The following is a 6,597-nucleotide window of genomic DNA, read 5'->3' on the forward strand; positions in this document are numbered from 1 at the left end:
AATTTTATACGATCATGTACTGAAAACTTATGATCATGTACTAAAAATACACGATCATGTACTAAAAATTTACGATCATGTACCAAACATATACGATCATGTACTAAAAGTATACGATCATGTACTACAAACGTACGATGCACATCAAAACAAATACGATCATGTACTAATAAAGTGATGTTCAAAAAAGTGGCGTCTGCATACGCGTATGTATATTCATATGTGGCGTCTGCATACGCGTATGAATATTCAGTATAAACTCATTAAGAACCAGGGCTTCGATATCAACTTTGATATTCCTAGAGGTACGGTACTTTGTAATCAACGGGTACCGGTAGCATACTATATTATTAATTTGCAGTGTGTGATATTCACTGAGGATTGGCTGTAATAATACTTAATAGCTATGTGTATGAATATTTAGCAGACCGCGTTGTTTTGGCATTTGAACGTACGTACGTTTGGAACGTATACAGTATACTACATACGAATGTACGAATGTACACTAAGTAACAAATAGTATTAAAGGCAAAGCACATTAAAGCAGCAATTTGCGTTGATTCTCGAGAATTTCCAATACTAGGATACTATACCGATGACGTAAACTAAGCTTACTGTAAAGTTTCAACTCAAACTATTCCCGAAAAGTGCAAAAATATGACATTTTCTGGTTTTCGTATTTTGAAACTTCCAGTGACTTCGATAGACTCCTCCCAATCAAGGAACCTTGTGAATATGTATAACGGAAAAGGTACTTTGAATAGCAAGGTAAACAGTAAACAAAAATCAGCTGAGGAGATGTACGTATTGCGCGAAGGGACAGTTACGGCATATCTCATTGCATACGATGCCCTAAAAACCCAAGAAAATTCGTCGCTCCGTGAAAATAAAACCTGCTTTGTAGCAAGGATACATAAGAGAGAAAGTCATTGAACCAGCAAGAACTCGATCGGTACGTAACATTCTCTAGGACGATATTGTATCACTCTACTCGGTGTTACAGGCTAGTTACTGCAGTACAATCAAACCTGTTAGTGATCGATTATGAGTGACTTACACTGGTCAGGCCTGAATAACGTTGTGTACACGCTGTGAATTGTGCACTAAAAGCAATGTAGCTATGAGTGTAGCGCAATGGAGGCCGTTAGTTTCCGGATCCGTTAGTTTCCTCCCTTGAAAAACGTTAGCTTCCTCCTCTAACAACATGGGAGACAAAAACGTTTTTCAGGAGAGCAAAGTAACGTTTCCCATAAGGGAATGCTATAAGGCATACTGGCTAGGCCATGTGGAGATTTAGGTAGTGCTTTGTAGCAAGTGCTTTGCAAAACTGTAGTAATTGCAATTGATGATTTAGGCGATTTTTATGATTATGTGTGAGTGTAGTAAGTAACATTTTTTTTTAAGTTTCATTCAACAAGCATATTAGTTTCCTAACCTGAATGCCATACTTTACTACCTTGATGTTGGGGAGGAAAGTAACGTTTTTAGGAGAGGAAACTAACATTTTCAGGGGAGGAACTAACAGGTCGGGAAACTGAAACCTAGGGCAACATGCAATGTCTGCTGTTCTATAAATGTTATAGTAAAGTGTACAACCATTCCATGAAAGTGATATATAGCATGTAGTCATATGTCACCAGTAAATGAGAGCAATAAATTTTAGCAGCTGATCCAAAGACATAATTTGTAACCTTTTGCTACCTTCTTAGCAACCATCTGGTGAGGAAACACCATGGAGGGCTGGCAAAAGTAGAGGACGGAGAGGTTAGCTCAGGTAACACCAGACAAAGGGACAACCCGGCTAACAGCAGCTGCAGCTAGGAGGCAGGTATAGAAGAACACCAACAGGAGCGAATGGGAAATATAAGGGTACGTTTCAATATGCATAATTGTGGGATTTGGTGCAAAGTAACAGCTGGTAATTCTTTAAACATTAAAATCAGTGTACAGGAGCGTATCCATTTTCTAACCCGGGGGGGGGGGGGGCGCGAATGACTATCTAAGCGGAGCGTCACCATCGGTTGGCGCGCAGCGTACAAGAAAATTTCTGGTTTTGACACCCCCCAGATCACCGGAAATGACACATATCGGGCTTGAAAATGACCAACTAGATGTTCACTTTTGCCTGAGTAAACCAAGTATTTTCCCAATCTTATTTATCCATCCATAACCTTCTTGAAGATTTTCACCAGTCACACATCATGTTCGACCTCATCGCATCTCCTGTGGATCATTGCTTTTGTAGGTGATTCTACGTCGCGGCCCACAATACCCGTCAGCCCTACTTTTCAAGGTTTTAAGCCCATTATTCGTTCAGAATTTGAAAATTCACACTTCTTGTGAAATAAATTCACTTCAAAACATACCAATGTTGCACAAAATTTCATCTATGGACAGCCACAGAAAAACCTCCTTCAACCCCTACAGACCGGTCAAAATTGCACGAGAAGAGGGAAGATGTGTTAGGAATGTTGGTCAGGGAAATTTCGAAAAACAGACACAGTTAATTTTTTGGTGCATGGGCACATATCAGTCTTGGATAATGGTGTTGACGCGTGTCTGTTCTCTGATATTATCTAAGCGGAGCGCGACCATGGGTTCGCGCGTAGCGTACAAGAAAATTTTGGCAAATATACCTCCCAGATCACCGGAAATAACACTTCTCAGACGAAATGATGCTCAATTCTCAAATCGCATGCGAAATTTTTATTTTTAGATTCATCGTATGAGTTACGGTTCTAGGGGTGGGGTAACGATTAGCATTCAGTTCGCGTTGTACAACGCATGACAGTGTTGACAGTGTTGCATGACAGTGTTGCATCGAAGGACATAAGTTATGTCTAGTGCGCAGTTTGCATGTAGATCCTGGGCTAATACCAAAATGCGTCATGTTTCCCGACGACTCGGTCGAGTTCAAGACCAGCCACAGTTGCTTTCATAGCACACTTTTATAAGTTCTCTTATGTTCCCTCCTTTTTCTCTTTCTTATTTTTCTTTTCCCTTCCTTCCTTCCTCCCTTCCTCTTCTTCCTCCTCTTTTTTCCCCTCTTTTTCCCTTCTTCTTCTCTTTTTTTTTCCTCCATTTTTTCTTACCCGGGGGGCGCGCGCCCCCAACGCCCCCCTGGATACGCGCCTGGTGTAATAACAGAATGGCCTGCTCAATTATAGAATACTAGCAACATAAGTAGCTGGCTAGATTGTGATACTGAAAATAGTTATTTTACAGTGACATCAATTATCAAAGGGTTATATTTGCTTATCCTTTTTGAAAGCAAAACACAGTTTGTCTGAAAGCAAGTTTTGAAAAACAGAGCACTTCGTAGTACTTGATGTAGTTTTCAAACAATATATTTTAAGTCTATCTTCTTATATCACATGTATATTAAACACCCAAAGCAACACAATCAATCAGTGCTGTCTATCATCAAAAGCAATGATATTGTAACTTAAACAAAATAAATGATACTCTTTTTTCTTCACTTTTCTTCTTAGGCAATGGTTGGTAATGTAGATGTTCAACAGCCTCGACAACTGGTAATGCAACTGCTTGAAACCCATCCGGCACTCTTTTTTGATATATGTACACACAACATCTCAAGAAGTAAAAGTTGCTTGAATTCAAACTTGGTATATATGTAGTCTTTATTGTTCCTAATTGATCCTTATTGTTTTTCATCGAGTTCAAAGGTCATTTGAGGTCAACATTTGAAATCTGTGTAAAAACAGTACCTCAAAAAGTGTTAGTTGGTTGGACATCCAACTTGCTATGTAGATAGCACTTGGTAAGTAGATGAACCCTATTTTAGGTCAACAAATGTTCAACTCTTGAAACCTTATAAACAATATCAAGAAGTGAAAGTTGGTTGAACTTCAAACTTGCTTTATAGGTGGCCCTTGGTGAGTAGGTAATACATTTTGTTAATCATGAAGGTCATTTTGAGGACAATAGTTTATATCCCAAGAAGTGAAAGTTGGTTTCATGGCAAATGTTGATAACACTCGGTGGGTAGATAAACCCATTGTTATGCTTACAGCCATAAGTGTTAATGCCATATCTCAAGAAGAGAAGTTGGTTTACTGTTACATTTTAATAAGTAGCCCTTGGAGAGTATTTGATTGCTATTGTTTTCCATAGGTCAAAGTTATCTTGGGTCAAAGATAGCCTCTATTTCCTTGACTTTATCATTCACTTGTAATTCGGTTCTGTAGTTCTTGATCAGTTGTATTCCTTGCCAAATATAGACTTGTTTCCACTATGATCTAAGTAAGATTTTAGACATGTTATTAATATTACATTTTCTTTTTGTGAAAGACGTAATCATGGTTTTCTCTATTTGTCTGTGTTCTTTGACTTAACCGTTCAGAGCTTTGAATAAACACACAGTTTCTTTCACTGTTGTTCTTACTTCAATCTGCAAAATCTTCCAATTTAATGTGCTAATTTATTCTGAAACATGGACATTAATAAGCTTCAATACACATAACAAGTTCAATTAACTGCTCCTTTTTTATTGATGAATGTGCTTAGATTAAGTCTGCTGATCTTTACAACAACAAAAATTTAAAACAAGGAATAGTTCTTCGAGTCCAAATCTGATTCCAAACTAGTACATGCATTATGTTTTATATCAATTGGCATGACTGATGACTTTGAGAAAAGAAGCCCCCCCCCCACCCCTACTTCTTTTTAAATTTCTGCAAAGTTGTAGGAGACATGCAGGTTTCAATCACTCCAACCTACCCCCCCCCCACCCCCAAATAATGTTACTTGCTGAAGCGAGGAAGATTTATAGATTTGACTTATTACAAAGTAGAACTAGGCCCCATCCTACTCTGATGGCTTGCAACAAGCTGTGCAACATTTCCATCCCCCCCCCCCTCACCAAAAAAATATGATATCACTTGCTGATGCAAGGAAGACTAATAGATTACTCATTACAAAGTAGAGCTTGGTCCCATCCTGCTATGATGACTTGCAAGATGCTATAAAAGAAGCTGATGGAGGTTGGCTCAGGCGAATTGTACCAGAGATGTGCCTTGGGTCATCCTCGGCAAGAACAACACCTCCTAGTTGAGAATTGACATCATCAAGCCTTCGTCTAAATATGTCCTTCATCAGTTGCGGACTGTGCTTGTTACTATTTTTTTCCATAACAGGAACACAGGTCCATCTGCCTGCAGACTTTGAGAATTTCTAGTAAACCTGAAAGTAGAATCACAAAAATAAACTATCAGGGAGGAAAGTAAAGTTTCTCAGAGGAGGAATTCAAGCAAGAAGACATTTGGCTAGGCTACGTAGAAAGAGTTAGGTACTGAAGTAACTGTAATTTTAGATTTAGGAGAGAAAACAACGATTTCAATGAAAGAAACACTTTTCAAGGGAGGCAAATTGGCTAGGCTGTATGGGAAGAGATATTTGTAGTAAAGGTAGAAAGGAAAAGAAATTCCTACAGTTATTGCACTTAGGACCTAGGCCTACTAAATTTATTCTTTCCACATAGCCTAGCCAATATGCTTTCATCAACTTCCTCCCTGGAAAAATGATAATTTCCTCCCCATGATTTAGGAGGTAAGAAACGTTTTTAGGGGAGGAAACTAACGTTATTTAGGGCAGGAAACTAACGGGAACCGCCTGAACATAGGCCTCATGATTTAGGCTACAGCATACGAAATCACTGCCATCATTCATAGCCCATGCCTTGTAAAGTCTAGTGTAAAGTTTCTATGCGTGAACGTTAGTTAGCACTGTATCAAGAACATAGACTTGTTGCAATTTGATAAGACTATGACTGTGAAGAAAGAGTAAGAAAAGTAAGAGCGTTTAGCCTTACTGGCCTTGGTAGTGCTAGTAAATAGTAGGCTAAGTACCCTCTACTAGTACTACAGACTTAGTATAGGCCCTACTACTGGCCTAGGCTAAACTAGACACTGTAGTAATAATAGTGGAGGCAGAGGTTCGTTCTCAGTTTCTCTCATCGATAATGAGAAGTAACGTTAAATCATGTAAACAAAAAATGTAACGTTTTTCTGTAGCATCTTGGGAATCCATTTCTTATAGCTAGTAGTACTAGTAGTATATTGTTTTATTTTAAAAATCCCGCGTAGGCTAAGTAAGGCAGGCCTGTACACATACTTAATCTAGGCTATCCCTAACATTACATGTATTATTATTTCGACGAAAGTATATGACTACGTACGTTGCGACTAACCTTCGTACCAAGGAGCAAAATAATAGCGACCCCGTGTATTCATCCAATACAAGCACCGCCCCATATATGAATATTCATACGCGTATTCAAACGACAAAAATGGATATTCATACGCCACTTTTTTCTAACTTCCGCTTTTTCATCATCATCACAAGTTTTCAGTACATGATCGTATATGTTTTGATGTACATCTTACGTTTTTAGTACATCATCGGATGTTTTGATGTACATCTTAGTTTTTTAGTACATCATCGTATATGTTTAGTACATGATCACAAGTTTTTAGTACATGAACGTATAAAATTAGATCATCATAAACATCATCATACGTTGTGGTCCTTTTCGCGTTCCATAACTTTGGGGATTTCCAAGATTCTATTCCTAATCCG

General features: G+C 38.4%; 1 long non-coding RNA gene across 1 annotated transcript; it reads left to right on the forward strand.

The window, feature by feature from the left end:
• Positions 1–712: 712 nt before the first annotated feature.
• On the forward strand, positions 713–4,845 carry LOC139965419 (uncharacterized). The gene is made up of 3 exons (XR_011792239.1): positions 713–952; positions 1,710–1,869; positions 3,492–4,845. It is a non-coding gene; the product is annotated as an uncharacterized lncRNA (long non-coding RNA).
• The last annotated feature ends 1,752 nt before the right edge of the window (positions 4,846–6,597 follow it).

The sequence above is a fragment of the Apostichopus japonicus genome, chromosome 3 (genome assembly GCF_037975245.1).
Source record: "Apostichopus japonicus isolate 1M-3 chromosome 3, ASM3797524v1, whole genome shotgun sequence".
NCBI lineage: Eukaryota > Metazoa > Echinodermata > Holothuroidea > Aspidochirotida > Stichopodidae > Apostichopus > Apostichopus japonicus.